Here is a 25,043-nt window from a genome sequence, read left to right on the forward strand (position 1 = left end):
CCACATATTTTGTGAATGAGTGCTACCAAGAATATGAAATAGGTCCATATGTGAAGAGGATCAGAAATGATGCTTTTGCTATAATGAGTGGGGAAGCGCTCTCAGGGGAGATGACATCTGAGTTATGACCTGAAGCTGAGGAGGAAGTGACTTTGTCAGGGAAGATCATTATTAACAAATGCAAGGTCCGGAGAGAGAGAAGGAGTTGGTGGCATATTTTACAGATGGAAAGAAGGCTAGTAGTGAAAAAGCAGGAGGGTGGAAGAAGATGTACCACAAAATTGCATACCCTCTGTTTCCTTTATTCTTGCAGCTAGCTGGGTCAGTTGAGCAGAGCCTGAGTCCTTGAACAGACCTCGCCACCTTGTCCTCTGACTCTCTCCTCTTCTCCATTCAGATGCCTCCAGCTGGGGTGCGGAGGGGTGGCTTCTGAGTTTTTCCAGAGTGCTTCATTATGGAGAAATGGAGCCCTGGGACAATTTGTAACAAAATGATAGCTAGTTTATCGTTTGTCTTATTCCCTGGAGAACCCTGTGGAAAAAGCCATGCTTAAGGAGCAAAGGGAATTCAGCTCTTCTTAGATTCTTCTAATACTATCCAACACCCACGACCAATGGCTGCCATGTGAAGTTGGCAAATGATTGATAAAATGTTTGTATCGAAAGGAACACCATACTCTTAGAACGAAGGGCGTGAAAGGGTAACAGGAAAAGAGCATAATCTAATTCCGACCTCAAGTATTTTGAACAAATTTCCTAAGCTTGCATCACAAGCTGATATGCAGGAATCCAATTCTTAAGAGCTTGTTTCACATGTTTACAGATATTAAAATGTCCAGAATGCTCCTTTTTAAAATGTGTAGTGGCAAGCTATTGACGAGACGTGATGGAACAATCCCCATTGATAACTCCGGATTTCCCTGGGGAAGGTGAGGAGTTGGGAGGCATATTAAATCAGCAATCAGCCATCAGTTTGCTTTTAAGAGACAGGAGCCAAACGTCTCCTGTTCAGGGAATGGGCAAATATCAGAAAACATGTCAGGAATTCCAAATTGGATGACCTTGGGAAGTTGCAAGGCATTACAGGAAATAACAGGAAATGAAGAATATAAAAGTAACTTAGCAGATGCTCTTGAGAGCTTCAGTGGTGGGACCACAGCATTGTTCTTTGGCATTAACCAGATAGGACAAAAATAGCACGAACTTCCAGCAAAGTCTCTGGGTGGGTGGCAGAACTTGGGGATGAAATGAGGTGAGAAGAGGCTTCTGTGACCCCTGTCTACCAAATCACTTTGGAGGCAGAAAGTCAGAAAACCCTGTAGATTAGAAATAGAATACGAATTACTTCAGGGAGAAGATTGAAGAGATTGCTGGCTCTCAGAAGATTCCCAAACCACATGAAAATGGATAGGCTTTTTAAAGTTCAGTGATTTAAAAAAAAAACAAAAAACAAAAAACAAAAATGAATCAGCCTCATCAAATGAGTAAAAATCCACTGCTTAGAGAAAACAAAGGGCATGCTTAAGGAAGATTTCAGATGTTCTGTTCTTGGGTCTTCTTCCTGTTTTCTTTTTAGTGCTGTGTTTTGCACGGGAACCTGATCTCACAATGGGACTTTGATTATATTTCGTGCTAATACATATATCCCCTTAGTCTGCTGATAAGGGAGTGGAGAGTCTCGGGAGAGGGCAGCAAAACGAGGAGGGAGGAAAATTAGGGCAGGCATTTCTGCAAGACTGAGTGAATACTACAGGAATTTGGTCATCTAAAAATCAAGAAAATATAAAACAGAGAGTCTAATGATTAAACTCAGTGAATGATGTTAGTTTTCCTTTTTATTGCAACCTCCCATCTTCCACCACAATTTAACCCAAGGTCCCTTTATTTGTTCATTCACAGATAACGTAGCATATGGCCTATTCTGGACATGGAACTCCGACGATTGCTTGTCCAAAGTCCCCAGGATAAGCATCCAAGGCCTGGGTTGCGAAGACAAGTCACTTTTAATGCTTACCGGGGCTATACTCGAAGGTCCCTGTGGCAGACAGAATTCTAAGAATGACCCGCCCCCCCCCAAAACCATTGTCCTGTGTTATCCATTTCCCTTTGAGTGGGGGGGCGGGGGCGGGGTGGTAGGGGCCTGTGATTTTGATGAGTCATTCCATGACCCTTACATTTATGGCCAAGGAAGACTGTCCAGTGGGCCGAATCCGATCACATCAGCCCTTCGAAAACATCAGAGCTTTCCCCAGCCGCTCACAGAAAAAGAAAGCTATGTGAGGTCATGAATTTGTTAGTTAACTTGACAGGGGGAATTTTTCACAACGAATGCCTAAATCAAAACACCATGATATGTTCTTAAATACCTTACTATCTTAAACGTCAATTCTAAAGCCAAAATTTTTGACACATGGATGGAACTGAAGGGTATTGTGCTACGTGAAAGAAGTCAGTTACAGATGTCACTTATACACAGAATCTTAAAAAAAAATGAAAACAAATGAACACATAGCAACAACACCAAAAGAGAGACACAGACTCACGAATACAGAGAGCAAAACAGTGGTTGCCAAAGGGGAAGGGGTGGCGGAATGTGCAAAATGGGTGAAGGGAATACAGAGGTACACACTCCAGTGATCAAGTAAATAAACCAAAGGCACGAAAAGTACAGCATAGGGAATACGGTCAATATTGTAATATACTTGTCCTGGTGAGCATTTTGTAACGTATGTAGGTAACGGTTGAATCGCTGTGTTGTACACCTGAGCCTAATTTAATATCGTATGCTGACTATGCTTCAAAACAAATCCTCATTACATCTGCAGATTTCCTTTTCCCGTGTAAGGTAGTCACAGTTTCCAAGGATTAGGATAAGGACATCTTTGGAGGCCATCCTTCAGCCTTCCACAAGAGATTTCCCGCACTTTGCTCTATTTTTAAATTTAACCTTTTTTGCCACTTGGGTACCCCCTCGGCTAATAACACATTAGACACCAAGGTATAATGGCAAATAAGGGACAAATCCTTGCCCTTCTTTATTTATTGAACACCCACAGGAGGTCTAGGAGGGCATCTGGGTGCACGTGTTTTCCAAAACTCCCAAGTTATTTTGATGTGCGCTGAAACGTGAGGCCCACGGCAGCCCTTGTACCCAGCACTGTCTAAACCTACTGAATGAGAGTTTTTATGGGTGGGTAGGGACAAACGCCTTTCCTTTGTTGTGCAATACTGATGTGTACAAAACCTTGGGTTTGCCTACTGGAAACATAATGGTCCCTAAACTAGTGCCCAGAGGGGATAGGACCTACAAAGTTGAAAGCTCAGAGAGCAGTAAGCAGGGGTTTGTGGGAAGCCAGTGAGAGGTAGCATAAAGAAAAAAAAAATCCCTTCCTTTCCACTAGGAAGTGGAGACACAAGGCTAGAGACATAGGTCTCCACTGGTGAACGTGGGCATCTCAAGGTCACATGGAATCTGTCCCCAGAAGGTGAAAGAAAGACGTGTCGAGTGAGGCTATCCAGGCAGACTGTTTACACTTTGTCATGGCTGTAAAGATCTAAGAAGGGATTTTTAGAAACTGTTTTGACAGAAAATAACATAGGCATGGAAGGTCCATAGGCATGGAATAACATGGAAGGTCGATTTACCATTAGGAGGAAAATCACCTCTGAGAAGCGCCTTAGGGCGAGAGTCAGGTGGGAGGGGAGAAGGCAGGATTCATTCTGATGGGTGATCTGGGAGGACACCCACACTGTGGTCCCTGAGCAAAAGCAAAAGCCTCTCAAGGCCACGAGTGCGAAGTGACTTGGTACCAGAAGCAAGAGAAAACCAAAGATCAGAGTTCTGTCCTAGACAGTAGAACTGTCTGCACTTTGACTCAACTGCCCCGGGCCAGGCAGGAAAATCCGGGAGTCTGGTGAATGTCATCTCACTGCCTACATGATGACTTCCATGTTGTTTATTGTCAAGACAATTTCGCAACAACATTAAAACAGTTTTTAAAGAAAAGACGCACCAGTAACACCACCTACCTAATCCAACAGCTTAATGAAGTCTTTGGGAATGACTCTTGAGGACCAACATTCCTGCTTAGTACACATCAAATCCTTATTCTGGTTCTGAAATTAGTCTTTTTTTTTTTTTTTTTAATCTCGCTTTCCACATCTAACGTTAAGTTGCAAAAGCAGAAATGAATATTAGATCATGAATAAAAATGCCAAATAAAAGTCAATTTAAATAACAAGAAGAAACACAGTTAACATGTAAAAATCTTTAATGTTTTCTTTTGTCTTTATAAAGCACTACATATCTCGGACAGGGCAAAAATTGAAATTGGGTAGGTGAGAAAAAGAAAATAAAAAGAACTCTTAATATCACCTGGAAGGAACAACATTAATATTTTGTGTCTGTGCATATACTTACACTTACCTTTTCTCCTAATGAGACCAGACTGCACGTATCATCTGTTAATCTGTGTGTGTGTGTGTGTGTGTGTGTGTACGTGTACATCACTCTACAGAGGTGGAAAATCTAAGACATTCTACGTTCTTCTCCTGCCACATTATCTGAATGCCTATTTCATAAAATATTATATGGATATCGCATTTCTCCAGTTCTCCATAAGCAGAGGATGCATTTCAGAGTGTCACAGCTGGGGGTCTTAGTCAACTAACACTCCTTGGAGTCAGGGAATTGTGAAGTTCATTCTCAAGGCCACCACCAATGTATTAACATTTACTTAACCAGCAACATGATACATAAACGAAGGTGGTTGAATTATTTGCTGTTACAAAAATGCCGCACAAGGATCTCTGTAGTTAAATTTACTTCCTTTTCACATCTCAGAGTGGCTTTTAGATTCAATTCTTAGACATATAAAAGCAGGGGCAAGGGTTATGGACATTGGATAGGTATTAAAAATTTGCCCTGCAGGGGCGCCTGGGTGGCGCAGTCGGTTAAGCGTCCGACTTCAGCCAGGTCACGATCTCGCAGTCTGTGAGTTCTAGCCTCGCGTCGGGCTCTGGGCTGATGGCTCAGAGCCTGGAGCCTGTTTCCGATTCTGTGTCTCCCTCTCTCTCTGCCCCTCCCCCGTTCATGCTCTGTCTCTCTCTGTCCCAAAAATAAATAAACGTTGAAAAAAAAATTAAAAATAAATAAAAATAAAAAAATTTGCCCTGCAGAGAGGCGGAGCCAACTTATATTTCTGCCAACAGTTTGGAAGAGGGTCCGTTTCTTGTAGCCTCACCAGTATGGTAGGGTCATTTAAAAATCATTGCCTGGGCACGTGGTTGGCTCAGCCGGGTCAGCATCGGACTCCCGATTCTGGCTCAGGTCGTGATCTCATGGTTCGTGAGATCAAGCCCCGCGTTGGGCTCTGTGCTGACAGCTCAGAGCCTGCTTAGGAGTCTCTGTCTCCCGCTCTCTCTGCCCTTCCCCTGCTCTTACTCTCTGTCTCAAAAAAAAAAAAATATTAAAAAAATAGAAATCGTTGCCAATTTGAGAAATGAACAATGCTATCTCATTTTAAATCACATCCCTTTGATTCATCATCTTCTTCTTAGTTTTTTGTCCATTTACATTTTTTCTTTATGAATTACCTATTCATAATTTCCTAGGCCCATTTTTGCGGCAGAGGTGTTAAGCTTTGATTTATTGATTTACATTTATTGGATATACAAGATTTGTTTGTTGTACAATAACAGTATAGAGATTATAATATATTCTTGCTCTACTATATAGATAATAGACAATAGTATAACAAGTAAGCGTGTAAAATATCTTGGTCTGCCTCAGAAATTGCAAATATTTTTCTTAGTTTATCATTTATCTTCTAATTTTGTTTAGGGTAGGTTGGTTTTTGTGTTGCTGTGTTTATTGTGTTTTGAAGTTTCAATATTTTAATATAATCAACTGTATCCATAGTCCTTTCCCTTCTAGATTTCTTCCTGGTTTTTTGTTTGTTTGTTTGTTTTTTGTTTTTTTTTTTTAGAAAGACCCTCTCTCCCGCGGATTATTTAAATACTGACTTATATATTCTTCTCAACTGGTTACGGTTCCTAATGCAGCTGGACTCTACTTTCGTGGAGAATATAAAGAAATGATCAAATGTTTATTCCCATATACCTAGCCAGTGGGCACAACACCCTTCATCAAACAAATCATCGTGTTCTCTTGTTTAAAGTGCTACCTTTTCCAGGCGATAATGATAGGTCACCCTGACAGATAACAGTTAATTGTTAACTATGTTCCAGGGCTTTTCATGAATCAACCTTTTCCTCCCCACCTCAGGCCTTGCTGCTGTTATTATCTTTATTTTACTGAGAAAGAGATAGGCGCAGAAGCGTTTTGTGACTGAAGCAAGGTCACACAGTAAGCCAGGACCCAGACCCTGTCGGGCTAGCTCCAGAGTGCTGACTCTTCACGTATTACCCCATACTACCTAATTTTTCACGTAGCCTTCAGTTTGCCTCTAGTCTCTTTTTTTGCGTCTTCCTTAACTATGTCATACAGCTTTTACGACTCCGTAACATACCGTACTATGTGGTTGGGTGCATCCCTGAGAGTCAGACCCTGTGATGAAAGTTCCTTAGAATGCAATCGGCAGGACCCACAGGCACAGTTGTGTGTGCTGGAACTAGAAGCTTCTCCTCCTGTAGTACTTCGGACACTTAAGTCGGAAGCAAGTAGGGTCATTCTGTTGAGCATCGCTTTCCGTGTACTTGCCAGGAGGCCTTTGAAATTCAGTTGTCGACGCTTCCACCCTCAGGTTCATGCTCTCCCGTATCTGCATGAAATTTCTTGACCTTCTGGGGATGCAGATGCTTCCTTCCCTCGTTCTGCTACAGTTGCTCAGTGCTAATTGGGAAGCAAAGGCATTAGCTCAGAACAAGGACTTGAACTGGGCCACAGTCATGATGTTTTTAGATTGGTTTCAGATGCACGACGTAATAATTTGATATTGTATATATGGCAAAACGATCACGACAATAAGTTTATTGCCACACATCCTTACAATTTTTTTTCCTTGTGATGAAAAATTTTAAGACAAGCGTTATTAACTGTAGTCACCCCACTGTGCACACATTACGTCCCCGGGACTTATTTATTCTCCAACTGGAAGTTTGTACCTTTTGACCACCTTCACCCATTTTACCCACCACCCACCCTTTGCATCTGGTGACCACTAATCTCATCTCTGTATCTGTGAGCTCTTTTTTTTTTTTTTTAATTTCACGTGTAAGTAAGACTGTAGGGTATTTGTCTTTCTCTGTCTGACATATTTCACATAGCACAATGTCCTCAAGGCCCATTTATCTTATCACAAATGGCAGGATTTCCTTCCTCTTTAAGACTGAATAATATTCCACTGTGTGTGTATTATATATAATATACACTATATATATAGTACAGTATATATATAAATGTATATGTATATATTCGTATTCTTCAAAACATCCTACCATGTTACGAAAGCAGGATGTGATTCATTCCCAAGGAGGGGACCTCTCAATTAGACATACCAATAAAGCAAGCTTGGGCCAGATACAACAAAATTGCAAACAACCCCACAAAAGATACAGTTTTTCATGGAATGTCTCCAAGGATCTCATGCCAAGATGTAGCTTTCAACTTGCATTTTACTTAAGTCTGTGGTAAAATTAGTTTTTACCTTTTGAATTCCTATTAGATTGCAATGCTGTGGGTGCTTGGAGGTGATCTGAAAAGTGTCAGAAATGTTGTCTGAGACCTTACATTTCTGATGTGCTTAGTCACCTCCTCAAAGTGGATGATTGAAGAAGCAAATTAATAATTAAAAGGAGAAAATTGGCAGAATTCGTGGCGAGAGCTTTCCAGGAATTGTCAACTTGGCTGAAAATAAACAAAAAACACCCCATAGCACTTACCACGGTGCCTGGAACACTGTGGGCTCTCATGAAATTTTTCTTTAGTATGGAGAGAGAATATAGTTTGTCAATTCAAAAGAAGTCATATGGGCCATGTAAAGTTCACAGGTAAGGACCTAACGTTTCACGCCTGATGACTTTGGAAGAAAACTCAACTTTTAAAGAAACTAATTTGGAAATCTGGGACTTTCTTGGTCTTTGTGCTATGTTTTAGGGAAGGAATTAAATAGAGAAACCCAAGGGCCCATCTGGAGCTTTAGGTGATTTGTCATTTACATAATTACTCTTTTCAAACCATGTCAAGTCTTGCAAGACCTTAAAGTCTCTTTGCCTATGTGCCAGTTCGTTTCTTTCTACTTGATATGAAATTATGTTAGATGATTCAGATTGATTGTGTGAGGCCGTTCCCTCCATGTTCTACTCTTTGTTGACATTCCTCTCCCACCAAAACAGATGCACACCCAGGCACACATACCCAACATCCCAGTGTCTCTAGTAGGGACATTTTTATAAAAATAATATTTGATTGGATCCAACTGAATTTTCTTCTTTTTATAATTCAGTCTAGATATGGCCAAGATCAAATCCACTCTCATTTTCATTTATACTATATCACATTATTTACTAGATAAGGGACAGTTGTCCACTATTGTGGTCCCGAGCAAGAACTGGTGTCACCACCAGCATAAAGGGAGGGGATACCACAACATTCTCAAGTGAAGTTCCTTCACTGTCATATTTTAAATTGAGTTTATACCCTGGGTTTAGAAGGTTTTCTCTCTCTCTCTTTTTAATTTATAATTATCAGAGAAAGGGAATGTCATCTATATGGACTGAATCCCAAAGGCTTTCATCACCCATGTTCAAGTGAGCCGTCTTGGACAATAGTCTTTCAAAGGAAGATCTGTGCTACTCAAACTTACTCTGGTTACGGTGACGCAAATTTATTTTTTTCTGTGAAGTTTGTGCATTTAGAACATTGTTTACCATCGACAGAGTCAAGAACCAGACTTATTTTCTCTTTATTCACTCTGTGAGATTGTGCAGGTTCTGAAGATTTCTGATGTTTGTACTCATTTTATTAGGAGTGTCTCCTACAAACCAATTGTTAAAAGCCTTGACTCTGGGTGTTCCTCACATGCTCATTCTGAATTTACTTCTGGAGAGTGGCTATCTTTCAAGCCAGTAAGAAAGCCAGTAATTCCTTAAGTTTAACCTCTAAAATATTCATAGCTGGGGCTCTTACGAAGGAGTTGTTTTGCCACAAACTCACTACCTTTAGTAGAATATTTTAATATTTTAAAATTAAGAGGCATAAAATCTCAAAAAAAAAATACCTGGCAAACCTTATTCACTAGAATATCCATATCACATATCTCTATGGAAATATACATCTTCATTGACCCCACCACTCAAGTGCTACCATCTTGGTCTGGTCACAACCATTGCCTATTTGGAGGACTCCTTAAGTGCTGGGTAGTTCCAGAAACAACCATGTGAGGCTGTACTCAGCAGAGTTGGGTATTATTTGGGATGTGGTTTCTAAACGGTTGGTGATTCCTAGAATGACTAAATGAACAAAAGTACAAGGCAATTTGGCTCCATTTATTAATGAGGTTTTTGGCTTTGGTTTTGGTTCTATTCATTAAGTTCATCAGCACCCATAATCCCCAAAGCTAGTATTTAAAAAGAACCCAAAAGAGGACCTTGATGGGAGAGGGTCAAGATGACACCCAATAAAGTACAAATATTTATGAGGTTGAATGACAAGACATCGTTTTTTGAAATTCATATTATCCAATTTTATTGATATTTAGAAACAAATGTATTCCTTCCTCTCTTCCTGCCACAGAAGAAAAAAAAAGTTTAATTATTGCTTTGAAGTATCTCTCAAGATTATTACATGTTTTCCCTTCATTCATGCATAGAGCAGACGAGAAATAGAAAATTAGGTCTTTCAGAGAAATTTTTCATCGCATGCAATGAAACAATTTTGTTTTAATTTTTCTCTTAAAGTACAAATGCACTTATTATTGTTTTAGTACTTTTATTATGCTCCAAGATCTTATTTGGTTTTGAATTTTCTGTCACCATTTACTGGCCAGAAGAGGGCTCAAAAGTGTTGGAATTTCAATAAGCAACTCCTGTTATTTTCTTTCTCCTGAACTGATTTGTATATATTAAGAATTGTTTATGTAAATTATTTCCTGGGATCTTAGATCTCACTTTTAGCTAAAGTTTTCCTTGCTTTTATACACTCCCAGGATAACAGTATTTACTTCTGTGCAACTCAGATGTTATGGTTCAGTAACATTTTTTCTAATTACAAGTCTCTCGAGTCTTTTATGTGGCGAGTCAATGACTCGTTTGGAGTAATTTGATTAATACAACACTTTTTTAAATAGTCAACAAAATTCCAATCATGTTTCATAGCTTCAACTCAACATAAAAAATTTAAATGCTTCCACTATTATGACAACCTTAACTTAACACATATTTCAAATATTTTAGTACATTTGTCTCCGTGGTCAATGCTTAGTTTTATTACTTCCCTTACTTCGCTTTGCTTGTCATTGTCCCCCCTCCTACTACTTGTAGGTCATTTATAAGAAATTTCTACATCAAATTTAGTATCCTGAGGTTCAAGTTTCCATTATTCAAAATGACTCATGTGAAAGAAAGTAGATCCCGAAATACCCAGTCCTGTTGCCTTGGGCAAGTCACTTAATCTTTTTGAAACTCAGAAAAACAAGACTGAAGATCTCTAGGGTTGGTTCAAAACTGTAAGCTGTGTAATCCTCTCTCTGGAAATGCAGGTCCTTATGGAAAGCGTGGGGGGTGACATACGTTTCTTGGATACAATTCTCATATAAGATGCTTGGTAAATCTCTGGGGTCTAGCGCCGGGAGCTGGAACTAAGGTTGCCAGGTAAAATACAGGACCCAGGAATTGCATGGCATAGCCTTATACTAGAAAATTATCCCCTGATATCTGAAATTCAGATTTAACTGAGTGGATTTTGTTTTTATTTGCTACGTGCCCCAACTTCATCCAGGCCAAATTCTTCAGTCGCCAAGCAGGCTCGCACCACTGCAGTAGAAGGAAGGTTCATCATTATTCTATTTGCCAAACATTGTCCACAGTAGGTAAATTACAGTTGCCTCAAGCCCTGTGATCTCCAACAGCCTGAAGAGCCCAGAACAAGACCTTCCTACAGTTTTAAACATCCTTGAATGGGCACTGTTTTTATAAAAGAACCTTCTCTGAACTGTACCCACTCAGCAACCTCACCTACTCTGCAGTCTTCGTGGCTAGGCATATTAGTCAACTTGGCCAGGCTCGTGTGCTTCTCCTGAAAGTGAACAAGGAGGCAGGAGTGTCCTTTCCAATCTGGCCAATGATTACAGTTTTTAGTTGAGCCTAGCTTTTGAACAGTGAGGTGTCTTTTTGCAGTCCAGATGCTTTCAAATGCCAACAGTTGCTTCATTTTCGGAAGAGGATCTAGGCATAGACCCTCATCTCTCTCGTCTCACAAATGGGAGCTCTGCTTCTCCGTGTACAACAGGGAAGCCAGCGGCATGTCATATAACAGAAACACTACTTCTAACCCTATAATCCCTTTAGCCTCCAGATCCTTGCTTTTCAGGCTGTGATGTGCACACTGAGGGTCTGGGGATCCTGTGAAAATGTAAATTGTTGTTTAGTTCAGGGTGGTGTCCAGATGTGCCACTGCAGGTGGCCTGTGACCATGCAGAAGAGCAGAGCTAACTGGGAGCATTCACTGGGCAATTGCTCACCTGCGCAGGGATCGATGAGACACCCAGTTGTCCCGGTAAGCAAGAGATACAGTCATTCACTTAGGGGGATCCATGAAAATCTGCTTAATATCTTTGCCCCCCCCATTCCAGCTGAAATCCCCCCATTCCAGCCGCTTACCAGCTTTAACACATGGCCTGAGGGCCAAGTTCAACTAAACCAGTCCTAGAGTAGATTAGATTTCACAATCCCTGACTAGTTAGTGCTACATTATTTACTTTTAAAAAATCATTATTTAAAAGGTCAACCAGGAAAAAGTGAACAGTATTAATTTGAATGGCTTTACTCACTAGACTTTTATAGTTTTCCTATTGACATCCTAAGATACCCTCCCTATACATTGCATAATCTACTTAATTTACTCAGAAGAATGGCAAGGCTATCGTATCAATCAACCTGTATTTTGAACGCCTACTAATGCCGAAGCCACGGTGCCAGGTAAATGATGAAGCAAAAAAACAGAAAAAATCTGTTCTTTTCCTCCAACAAAGGTAGACATTAAATGCCTACAATGAGCCAAAAATGTTTTTTTTTAACAATTCCTTTTTTTTTTTTTTAACATTTATTTGTTTTTGAGAGAGAGAGAGAGAGACAGAGCATGAGTGGGGGAGGGGCAGAGAGAGGGAGACACAGAGTCTGAAGCAGGCTCCAGGCTCCGAGCTGTCAGCACAGAGCCTGACACGGGGCTCAGACTCCCAAACCGTGAGATCATGACCTGAGCCAAAGTCGGACACTCAACCAACTGAGCCACCCAGGCGCCCCGAGCCAAACATGTTTTTGACACTTTATTTACTTGACCTCTTTGAATTTTTGCAAGAACCCTCTGGAGATTATGATTATAATCTCCATTCTGAAGTTGAAGAACTACATCAAACTCAAAAGCTTCTGCACAACCAACGAAACCATCAAAGAAATGAAAAGGTAATCTATGCAATGGGAGAAAATATTTGCAAACCACATATCTGATTTGGGGTTAATATACAAAATATACAAAGAACTCGTACCATTCAATATAAAAAAAAATGAATTAAAAAAATGAGCGAAGACTTAAACCAACATTTTTTCCAAAGAAGAAACATACATGGCTAACTGGTAGATGAAAAGAGTCTCATCATCAGGAAAATGCAAAGAAAAACCATAATGAGAAAGGTGCTGGCTGCCTTAGTCTGTGCGGCGTACAACTCTTGATCTTGGGGTTGCGAGTTGGAGCCGTATGTTGGGTGTGGAGATTGCTTAAAAGTCAAATCTTTAAAACAAAACAAAACAAAACCACGATGAGATGTCACCTCACATCAGTTAGGATGTCTTTTATCACAAAGATAAGTGACAGCAAATGCTGATGAAAATATGGAGAAAAGGGACTCTTTGTGCACTCTTGGTGGGAATATAAACTGGTACAGCCACTACGGGAAACAATGTGGAGGTTCCTCAAGAAAGTAAAAATAGAATTACCATATGATCCAGCAATCCCACTCCTGGGTAAATTTCCTCCGTGACCAGGACTCTGGGAGTGCCACCGATGTAGACAGGGACATCAGGAGGGGGTAAGTTGTGATAAACACACAATTCATTTTATTTAGCATTTACCATGTGCCACTCTGCTCGCGGCTTTAGAACCACTGTCTTATTCAGTCGTCAACACTAGAGGTAGATACCGTTCTTATTATTAATAATGATAATATCGTCCCCACTTTACATACAGGAAAAATGGAGATAAAAGAGGGTAAGTAATCTGCTGACGGTGACTCAGATGGTCAACGATAGATCTGAGAGCTAACCCCGCATGTCTGATTCAAAGCCATGCTCGTGAGCCCTGTGCTGGCTGCGACCTCAGAGGAAGGGCTTGAGCAGAAGCGAGAGTGTGAAGCCATAACGTGCTTCTCTCTCTATATTCCGACTATGTTTTCCTGCATATTGTTCATTGCGTATCATGTATTCGTGTGTATCAGAATGAAGTTTTATTTCCCCTTCTAGATTATAAACTCTCTGAAAGCAGACCCTGGAACGCTTGAATTCTCAATGCCTTGGACTTAGGAGGTGCTCTCCTAAGTTTGAATGAATGAATGAATGAATGAAAACATAAGAAGAGTCATAAGGGCCAGACAGAAGGATCTTAGAGCCATGTGTATAGATGCAATATTTCACATATGCATTAAAAGAAAACGGACAATAAGATAGCAAACGGTATTAGAATTGCATGAGGAAAAACACATTCAGATTGAGGCACATCCCCGTGGTCTGTGAGCATCTCTTATTTTGCCAGGCTCCTTAACTTTTCATAATCGCGCTGAATCTATGTGCTTGCCATGGAATCCTGTGAAAATCAAGTTTCTGGGCAATGTCCACATTTTATTGCAATTGTTCTTTTCATTTTGGTTTCATCTGCTTTGCCCTCCCATCTGGAAAGTTAAAACAATGTTGTTGTTTTTTCTGTGATATTTGAGCTTCTGAATGACTGTTGCCATCATCCTTCATCCACTTATCACAGCTCTTGCTAATAACAATTATAATTGATTAAAAAAATTGAATCCATTATCTAGTCTAGATAACCTGTCTACAAGGGAAAGACAGAATGGAATGGAATGGTAGGCTTCTCAGTCACACAGTTGTAATATCTTGATTTTTCAGAGACATCTCAGCTCAAATATCCTCTTGTGTTTAACATCAGGAGGTGGGAGGTAGACTGAGGGGAGACGATTTGGGGCCAGGAACTTTTCCTCAAGGCAATTCACAGTCCAACGTGCTCACTTGCTTGGGACTGGCCAATCATCTCAGGTAGACCTGGGCCAAATTTAGACTCAAACCAGGGCAGAGTCTTGTCTTCCAGACTAAAGACTCCAAATCAAGAGATGAAGAATAAGGGGTGCCTTGGTAGCTCAGTCGGTTAAGCGTCTGACTTCGGCTCAGGTCATGATCTCACAGTTCGTGAGTTTGAGCCCTGGGTGGGGCTCTGTGTTGACAGCTCAGAACCTGGAGCCTGCTTCGGATTCCGTATCTCCCTCTCTTTCTGCCCTTCTCCCACTTGTGCTTCTTCTTATTCTTCTTCTTCTCTCTTTCAAAAATAAATACACATTTTAAAAAAGAGATGAAAAATAAATGTGATCTTTCACTGCACACAGGTCATTGACTGACAAAACAAAACTCACTGGAAAGAGCTGAGCGTTCCAGAATAAACCTGCCTTTCCAAACACCTTAGAAGCCTCACACGGGGCCGCTGTCCACCCACATGGAGCTACCTGGAAATCTTAAGTTAGGAGTCAAAACTTTGGACCAGAGAATACATCCGAGGCCTTTAAAAGATCATAACACAAATGACATAGGCCGCCTGGAAGGGGTGGGGGTTATTCCTCCCATCCTTCCTTCTGGGTTAAATAAAAAAATTTATAACAATTATTATAACAAAATATAACAATTATATAACAATATAATAATACAACAATATAATAATTAGAACAATTATAACAAAAAATTATAACAATTTTCTACCACTGGAACATGGGCTCATGAGAGTCAAGACTGTATCTGTTGTGTTCACTTGGAGTTCCCAGCACAGTGCCCATCACAGAAACTGTGCTCTAAGAAATACTGTGGAATCAGTGCTCAAAGGATATGGTGAAGCAAAGAAATGAATGAACGCAATAATGTATTAAGCACGTGGGGTATTCCATCTCGTATATACCCTCTGTGACCGAAGTTATTAATTTAAAGACATTCCGTGAGTGCTGCTTACCTGTGTTTTTCCCCCTGTGGATGCCAGAATCTTACTCCAAAAGGTCCAGTCAGGTCCACTCACACCAGATATCCATTTGTGAGCACATGTGAGGGCATCTTAATTTGAGATTTATGACAAAAATAAAAGTCAGATGAAGATTGATGAGGACTGAGGAGGACCGATCCCACGCCTCAGATAAGAACAAATTCCAGCGTCTTGAACATCGTCACCCATGACAAACTATGAAAGAGGGACAACGGGTTTTAGTTCCTTTTCACTAAAACTCTGGTATCCAACTTAACGAGGGTGACTAAAGCTTTGTGTGAGTCACATCTGTATCCGTTCTCGAGTGTTCCCTATTTTGGCTCCCATGTTTCCCTCCTTGCTTGAGACTCCTCAGTATTATCACAGAGAGTCTTCAGTCTGTGTTTACCTTTCTCTTTGCCCTGAAATCTTGTCCACCCTCTGCCCTTTCTGCTCCCCATGGTTTGATCAGGGGGAGGCTTCACCAGGGTGCTGGATGATGGGAAAGATTTGTGAGCCCCTTTTCAGGGAGGCAGGGGGAAATTGCTTTATGTTCAGAGTCCAAAAGAGATCACATTCTCCATCTGTCCATCTGGTGATTTCTAGGCATCACCATTAAATGTTGCTCAGCTGCTGGGTGCCTGGTTGGCTCAGTTGGTTGAGTGACTTCATTGCAGGTCATGACCTCACAGTTTGAGTTTGAGACCCATGTGGGGCTTTGTGCTGACAGCATGGAGCCTGTTGAATTCTGTCTCCCTCCCTCTCTCTCTCTCTGCCCCTACCCCATTTTCTCTCTCTCTCTGTCAAAAATAAACATTAAAAAAAATTTTTTTTTAAACATCTCTCTGATGCTGAGACATTGCTGTTTAAGCCTTCCATACCCAGAGCCCTCGCTTAGACTTCTGCCCATTATTTCAATTAATCCTGGTAACCACCCTGGGGACAATTATCTTTATTCTCTTTTTCAGAATTTACTAAAGGCAGGTTTGCTTTAAGTATATACCATAAAATATTAGTCATCTAGATGCTTCACTTTGAAAAAAAAAAGTATTCTATGGTCAGACAAGTTTGAAAGAGATACATAAATCCCCTTCCTGTATATTCCCAGTGCACATTAATCCAGTAGCAGAGAAGTTTATTTAATTTCGTTTAACTCAGAGTATCCTACACTTTGATGTCTTTGTTCCTATGTAGTACCTTTGGAGGGGCGCCTGGGTGGCTCAGTCGGTTAAGCATCTGACTCTTGATTTCAGCGCACATCACGATCTCACGGTTTGTGATGTCGAACCGCACATTTGGCTCTGTGCTGGCAGCACGGACCCTGCTTGGGATTCTCTATTCCTCTCTCCCTCCACTCCTTCCCCACTTGCTCTCTCTCTCAAAATAAATAAACAAACATCAAAAAAACAATACCTTTGGAAATGCTGACCTAAATCACAGAACAAGTAAGGGAGCAGAAGGAGGGAGAGGCATGAATCTGTGGCTTTTTGACTTTCACATAGCGTAATACACAGTATATACCTTCGCTAATTCATTAACGTATGTAAGCTTATTATAATATAATATAACTATAATTATAACAATGTACCTACTATACCACACTACCTTCTTCTTTTTTTTAAAGTTTATTTATCTTCAGAAAGAGAGAGAGAGAGAGAGAGCTAGTGTGATTTGGGGAGGGGAAGAGAGAGAGAGGGGGAGAGAGAGAATCTCAAACAGGCTCCACGCTGTCAGCGCAGAGCCTGAGGCAGGGCTTGAACCTACAAACCGTGAGATCATGAGCGGAGCAGAAAACGAGAGTCCGGATACTCAACCAACTGAGCCGCTGAGGTGCCCCAGTACCTTCTTCTTTTTACTATTTCATTGATGTGCATATTGAAGGTAGAAATTACGAGCCTATGGGAAATATATACAAGACCGTTTAGGGGAGAAGGGAGATTAGGGACAAGCACACAAGACTGAGAGATGTTCTCTCCAGGCCAAGTGCCTCTGTAGTGACTTAGGATAAATAGGGGAAGGTTGCAGAAGCAATCTAGCTGATTCCAGGCTTTCGGTATCACCATTGACAATATCTTCCATATTTACATGACACTTTATACTTTGCAAAGTGCTTGTAAGTGTACCATGATGTTCGATTCTCATAGCCAATGTGGCTGGTAAGCATGAGGATTTTGCTTCCATGAATGAGGGGAGAGTCCAGGCAAAGCCTCATTCAGTGCCCATATGGTTCGTACTATAACTGGGAGTTCCATTCAGATTTTGTTATTTTGGATCCGGGTTTTCCAGGGCAAGGCTATGTGATTGATGATGTTAGCAAGGCTAACCTGGGCAGGGAATAAAATCTCGGGACAAATTAAGACATGAGGAAAAGCCAAAGGTCATTCATTTCACAATTTTCCTAGAACTGACCACATATCACCAGCCCATTTACCGAATCCCACATGAAGAGCTGGCGTCCTATTCCCCCAGGAATCACATCCCCCAACTTTGTTCCTGTGGGAGCGTTGCCTCTCTTTTAGCAGAGGCCAGAGATGTTTGGGGATGCTGAGAATGAAATGGATTTGGGGGCGCCTGGGTGACTCAGTCAGTTAAGCATATGACTTTTGATCTCAGCTTAGGTCATGATCTCACAGTTTGTGAGATCGAGCCCCACTTCGGGCTCTGCACTGACAGTGCGGAGCCTGTTTGGGATTCTCTCCCTCTCCCTCTCTCTGCCTCTCCCCTGCTCGCACTCTCTTTCACTCTCCTTTAAAAAAATGAATTAAATGAGTTTGGGCCAGGACTTTCACAGATTGGGATGACTTCCCCCAGAGCAGGTGCAGGGGCATTGAGGAAATTGGAGAGGCTGGTGAGGAAATTGGAGAGGCTGGGTAAGGGTTTCTTGTTGCAGAGTGGGAGGATTTGAGGTAATTCTGAGCTAAGAGGAGAGAGGCAGCTTGGCAAGTGGTAAAATTAAAAGTCCACAAGTAAAAGGGAAAGAATTCTTCAAAAGAATGAAAACCAAGTGTTCAGACATCCCAGAAGGAGAAACTTCAAGAGAGTCCTAATTAAATCATGATGATTGAGTCATAAATTATTTCCACAGTGAAACACAATGTATTTCCTTCTCTCATGCATCAGTTTCTTAGAATTTTGTGTGTGTGCATTTTTCTAAAACACCAAGCATCATGGTAAGATTGCAAAGTGGTCGGTCGCACTGACTGTTACATGAAATGAAGCATAATCACCGAACTTCACTCCAAAGGAGAAAAGAACAGTGATGCCTGTCTTTCCGGGCCCCTGTTTCCTATGTGCCATCCAAACACCCAAACTGCTTCTTCCCCCCCCCAGAAAATGAAAGATGAGTTTCTAAAGTCCTGGCTTTTGAGGTAGAAATAAAAATTTTCCTTTATTAATCATAACCAGATTTCTTCCTTCACATGTGCAGAGCGCTAAGGCAATAGCATCCCTGTCTTTTCTGGGACTCCTACTTCTCCTGGCAAGTTGCTTCCAGAACTAGCAGTACTAGGAACTTCCTGACCTTCCTCTAGGAGCCTGTGACACAGGTCAGGATCCACACACCCATCTGAGCCCAGAATATGTCTGTTCACGCCTCCACCCTACCTAAAATACTTCAATGGTTTTCCCATCGCTTGCTGGATAAGGTCAGAATTTTTTAGCATGGCATGCAATGCCTTCATGATGTGTCCTCAGGCTACCCACCTAGTCTTAACTGCCAAACATCCACTCTCTAGCTTTCCCTCAAACTCACTGAGATTTTTGCCTTTACTCAAGCAGGTCGGCCATGTTATCTCCCATTGAAGTTTGGCTTAAGATGTTACGCCAACTTGGAATGCCGTCACCATGTTGGGTACCTCCTCACAATCTAGGGCTCAGTTCAAGAATAATTTCTGAAAGTTTTTCCTTATCTTACCTACCCCACAACCCAATCCACATCAGATGAACACCAGTGTTCACTCTGGCATCACACTGAATATGTAGTCGTCTTCTGACATGATTGTTTTTTGAGTACTTGCTAGATATTGAATATTCAACAGTGAGCAAAACTAGCATCCAGCTTACAGTCTCATGGAGAAAATCAGCTATCAAAAGATCTCGTATAAAAATAAAAGCATTGACTGTGCTAAGTGCTATGAAGGAAAAGGATTCCATTAATGCATAAAATTATAGTCTGGGGAAGGATTGGGGCAGGGGGAGCGAGGTGATAACTGGGCTGAAATTTAAAAGTGTGAGTAAGAGTTAACTAAGTGAAAAGAGAAAGAAGCATTCCAAAGAGAACAGAAAGTCCTGCGTTTATTTATCTGTAAGTTCTGACAAATAGAGGCATGAAGCCATTTGTTGGGAGATAGAAAGCATGAAGGAGTGAGAGATTTAATAAATACATGATATCGGAGACACTGGAGTTCTGAGAATTGCCTCAGGCTTCTATGTTAACAGCCAAAGAATTTAATCTGCAAGTTGTTGGATCTGCCCCGTAGGTCTGGTGTCTGACCCCCTCTTCCCATTGCTGTAGGATAAGGCAAACTGTTTCAATGGTCAATCCCAAAGGACCACCTGTTACCAAAGGACGGTCGAGAGGAAATCAGCAAGAAAACAGCCTCTTGGAAATGGAGACCAAAAGTCTGGGGCCAAATTATCTGAAAAATAAGGGCAACATTGGGAAAAGGGAAAGGAAGGAAGTGCAGATAAAAGAAGAGACTGGAAAACACACGTAGATGGTTCTGGCCATGGAAAAGGCAGCAGTTGAACCCTTTAGTCTGGGCAGAAGCCAGGCATAATTATTAAGAGTAGAATCCTATTCTAGAAGTGATGAGAGGAAATCTGAACCCTTGGGCTCTGGGTAAGTAAAAGTTTGTTTGTTTTCCCAGCCTGAAGTGTGTGTTTGCTTCCAAGCCTTAGGGCTATTTGTCCCTGTTAGACCCTGGGGGCCGAGGCAGGGCTCTCCGTGGAGAACGTGGAGAACGGGGGAAACTTAGGGAATGTTTGTTTATATTTTTGATAATAAAAAGGGTGTTATTGTTATCCTGATCTCATTAAGTCATTTTCTCCTTCATTTTTCTAATTCACTCTGCAGGGAGCTTAAGAATTCATTTTCATTTACTCTTAAAACCTCTAAAGTGATGCCAAAAGCAGATATACAACTGTTCCCCCTGGGAAGGAGTGTTGCCTTCCAATCTGGAAAAGCATGAAGGAGCTGGTCTATATTGATTTTTAGTCAAAGCCATTGTCACTGGCGTAATCCTAAGCATCTGCCCCATGTTGAAGGGAGCTGTTTGTCCAAATATCTGTTCTTTCATGCTGTTCTGGACTCAAGCACTAATCTGAAAATTCATATTTGGCTTTTTTTCTAAAGGGACCCCATTGTCTTCCAGAAACAAGAGCAGGTTCCACTCAAGCATATGCTATAAAATATCTCTGACCAGAACTCCACCGCCAGAAATTTCAACTTTACAAGGGAGGCTTAAAAAGAAAAAGAAAGAAAGAAAGAAAGAAAGAAAGAAAGAAAGAAAGAAAAAAGAAAGTAAGAAAGAAAGAAAGAAAGGAAAGAAGGAAGGGTTAAAGAAAAGAAAAAGAAAAAGTGAAAACCAGGAAATGAAGGTCCCATTAGCAGTCAAGAGCCACAGCGTGTCATGAACGGAACTTTATTTACATTACTTGAAAAGACACATTTCCAGGTCTTCAGTGAAGCAAAATGACAGTAAGAAAAGAGTGAAGCTAGGCAGATCTCAGTCCAGCCCCATCCCTTCCACTGATAAACCATGTGAACTGGAACAAATTTTGGTAATAGGCTTCTCTCCAGTTCTCATTTCCTCCATCCATAAATGGGCAATAGGAAACCTAGCTTAAAAGATTCTCGATGTGATTAGGAATTAGAAAATAAGATCTCAAAGTTAATGCTTACTTATTCAGTCTTATTTCCAACACAAACACAGCAAATTTTCTTCTCTGGATTTCTCCAGTCCGCCACTGAGCAGGCCTGGAATTCAAAGCAGGAAGAGGTTTCCCTAAGCGTTGGTGAGAAAGGACCTCTGGTCAGCTGATTTCAAAGAAGAGATGATGCCAGAACTTAAATAAGCATCCACCTGCAGTGTTTTACCCCAGAGTCAGAGACATTGGTCCTACCCTTCTCAGCAAGACCTGAGGGCAACTTAAAGACTCAGCAAAATGAGAGTAGTTCGATACGACACCCCCTTCCAAAAAAGAAGTTTACATTCTTCCTAGACTATCATAATTAAGGAGGCAGAAAGTAAGAAAGATTTTGGAACCATTTTCATCCATGAGTTTTTAAGTTTCATTCATTCTACGTTCACCTCACTGAGCACCTGTCATGTTCCATGCAGTCTTCCATATTTGAAATACATCAGGAAACAAAAGACAAAAATCTCTGCCCTGGGGAAGCTCAAATTTTTGTGGAGAGAAACAGGCGATAACCAATGAATACATCAAAGAAGTAAACAAATACATTATGGTCAAAGATGCTAAATGTGATGAAAGAAATATAGGGCAGGGGTAACAGAAGTTAGGAGGAGAGGGACAGGTAGGTTACAATTTAAAATAGGGCAACTGGAAAGGACTCAAAAACAGTCCTGTACTTTTTGATATTTGAGAAACCAAAAGGAGGCTGGTTCTGGAAAAGCTAAGAAATCACAATTCTTTTTCTGTTATCAAATTCCTAAATTGGACTTTAAGTGTCTGTCACTGCCCAAGTAGACTTAAATTCTTTAAGAATAAGCTCAGATGTGTGAAGTGCTGGGGTGGCTCAGTTGGTCGAGCTCAGGTCATGATCTCATGGCTTGTGAGTTCGAGCCCTGCATTGGGCTCTCTGCAGACAGCGGGGAGCCCGTTTTGGATCCCCTGTTCCCCCCCCCTCTACTCCTTTCCCCTTCTCAAAAACAAGTAAACACTTGAAGAAGAAGAAGAAGAAGAAGAAGAAGAAGAAGAAGAAGAAAGAGGAGGAGGAGGAGGAGGAGAATGAACTCAGATGTGTTCCCACAGTGCCTAAGATATCAACAGACAATTATGCGCTGAAGCTATTTTGATGCATGAATGAATGAGGGATAAATAAGTAAAACACTGACCTCTGAGAACTCATGGTCCAACTTTGGTCCAACAAACTGAGCATCTATTATCTTCCGTGTGGTTTAGCCATCTTGTCCCTCAGACCAAACATACCTCTTCCTCCTTTCCTCTCTCCCTGGTGAGTTTCTCATTCACTGTGCCCAAGAGGGTAGATCTGTTGGGGCCAATGTGGCACCTTTCACTATGGAACTCTAGGCAGCATCATAGCCAGCTACCTCATTGTTGAATTTCCTCATAGTTCCTTCCTGTTATGACAAAGACCAGAGGTCCAGTCTTGTGTCGAGGTGACGGGGATCCTGGCTGTAGGCTGGATGAAAATACAGATTGAACCTCTCAAGACACATTTTTCAGAAGGAGGATGCATGAAGAGTAAGCACACGTAGTTTTGTGATGCAACAGGTATAAGAGCTTTCAACAACAAATTAGAAAATGGGGAAGGTGAGGCCAAAGTTATTAGATAAACTCCCGGCTTGTGTAAATCTCTATGGTTTTAATATTGATTCATTTCACCGCAAGCTACAGTAGAAACTCGAATAGGTTCAAGCAGTTGAGCAAAAGCTGGCCCTTATCCAGGAAACAATTAGAATGCTAAATTCTCGAATGTAGACTGTTTTTTTATTGTATACATTTAACATACAACACAGTGCTTCTCATATTTAGACGTAGCACTTCCTATGCCATACTACCCATCTGCAAAATCCCAAAACTTAAGAGTCAGTATCAGATAAGTGCTAGGAGACAGGCCATGCTTAAGGAAATTTGTCCAAACCAAAACCAAAACCCCAGTCACTGAATTTGGTGGAAGTGTTCGGTGACCCACGAATTTGTGCCTGAATCAGTTGCCAAACAAGGGAACTATACCTACCTTTTGAGGCCTCTGCATGGAGGTCCTTCTGGGCCAGGCAGGCATCTGTTTCCTCTTTGTAGCTAACTCAGGGCCCCAGACAAGACCTTGGGCAGAGGCAGTAGCTGGATGCAAATGTGCTGAGGTTGCTCTAGTTACAAAGGGATGTGGTTAGTAGGGTGGCCTGGTGCAGATCTATCCGGTTTAAAGAAGAGATAGACACCAACCGTGGTCTTCCCAGTTTCATTTTTAAGGTGTGATGGCAGGGTAGGACCCTGTGTCTGACAACTATCCTGCTCCTTTATTAGAACCGGAAGGAGACATTTGCAGTAGGCTTAGATTCGACTCTGACCGACAACAGCATCCTTCCTTGACAGCCAGGCTTGCTTGGTGTCCCCTGCAGTAGTCTTTGCTCACATGTCTGGGACTGTATCAGACCATGCTCAGCAGTGGGGACAAAAAATTTTGGCCAGGGGCAGGACACAGGACACAGGTAGTTTTTGTCTGCACAGCCTTTAGAAAAAAAAAAAAAATTAAGGTATTTTTCGGTATTTGAAACCTGGGAGGTTTCATATAAAAATCCTGGTATCCAACTTCTCTTGACAAATCAGAAGATCTGGCAATAGACAAGAAAGATGTAGATCTGGGGCCCCCGGGTTGGCTCTCCCATCGTCTACCTGATTTCACAAAAGGGCCGTACCTGTCTTGCCCTTGGAAGCATTTAATTGGTGACAAACGTCTCCCACCATCTTGACAACTAGTTCAAAGCAGAGAATAATGGTCATCATTTATCAAGTGCTCGTGATGGGTCACTCTTCTGAGATCTTCCGATGTATGAACTCCTTTAACCCTCAACAACTCCATGAGATGTATCCTACAGATTACCAAAAAGGGAAACTGAGACAAGAGACATTCAGTGGTGTGCCTGCAGTGACACCCTAATACGTGGCAGAACTCCAAGGAAAAGCAAAGGGGGTTGACTCCAGAATCCCAATGCCTGACTTCTGATCTACGCTGCCTTTCGGATTAGCCAAATGCACTCTCTTCTTCGAATGTTTCCAATTTCGTGATGTCTCTTCGGCTGTGTTCCAGCCTAACAAGAGTTTCTCACCATATGTACACACACATTGCATCTACAGGTTGATATTTTATGTAATAAATTTCATCTATAGAATATATTGTATAAGCCATGCTTTATATGTCCATTAGTCAATATATATATCTGTGTACATATATCCTGATGGCCAGGTTAAATGTTTTTTTCATCTGTTCAAGCTCTGGGAGTCCTAAAGGTACAGAAGAACTAAACCACAGTCACTGGTTGCCGTTGGGTAGAAGGGAGCCACAATCAGCTCCTCGAGGAGGTGGCTGCAAAGGGCGTGGAGATGGGGACAGATGTGGCTGTCCGGGAGCCCGAGAGCTTCTCCATCTGCTGGCCCCTTGGACGTCACATGTGCTCTGACCCAAACCACACACTAAGCCGAGCGTCTCAGATTCACTCCAGAACCTTCTTTGCTCAGGTTCCTGGCCACCACTTCTGGCAGGTCACTGCCGGAGCACCAGCCACGCCCTCCGCTCCATCCAAACTTGGCTGTCCCCAAACGGTGGCTCCCTTGGGCTCCTCACATCCTGCCTGCTTCTCCTGTAGTATCTTTGCTCTGTTCTG

At 41.6% G+C, this 25,043-nt stretch overlaps 1 long non-coding RNA gene across 1 annotated transcript; it reads right to left on the bottom strand.

The window, feature by feature from the left end:
* Window positions 1-305: 305 nt before the first annotated feature.
* LOC125171534 (uncharacterized) lies at window positions 306-23,516 on the bottom strand. Its single transcript, XR_007154382.1, has 6 exons — window positions 23,399-23,516; window positions 22,533-22,840; window positions 15,448-15,669; window positions 6,530-6,852; window positions 4,029-4,161; window positions 306-470 (listed from the first exon to the last, which is right to left on the bottom strand). It is a non-coding gene; the product is annotated as an uncharacterized LOC125171534 (long non-coding RNA).
* Between the last annotated feature and the right edge of the window lie 1,527 nt (window positions 23,517-25,043).

This window comes from Prionailurus viverrinus, chromosome C1, assembly GCF_022837055.1.
Source record: "Prionailurus viverrinus isolate Anna chromosome C1, UM_Priviv_1.0, whole genome shotgun sequence".
Classification (NCBI taxonomy): domain Eukaryota; kingdom Metazoa; phylum Chordata; class Mammalia; order Carnivora; family Felidae; genus Prionailurus; species Prionailurus viverrinus.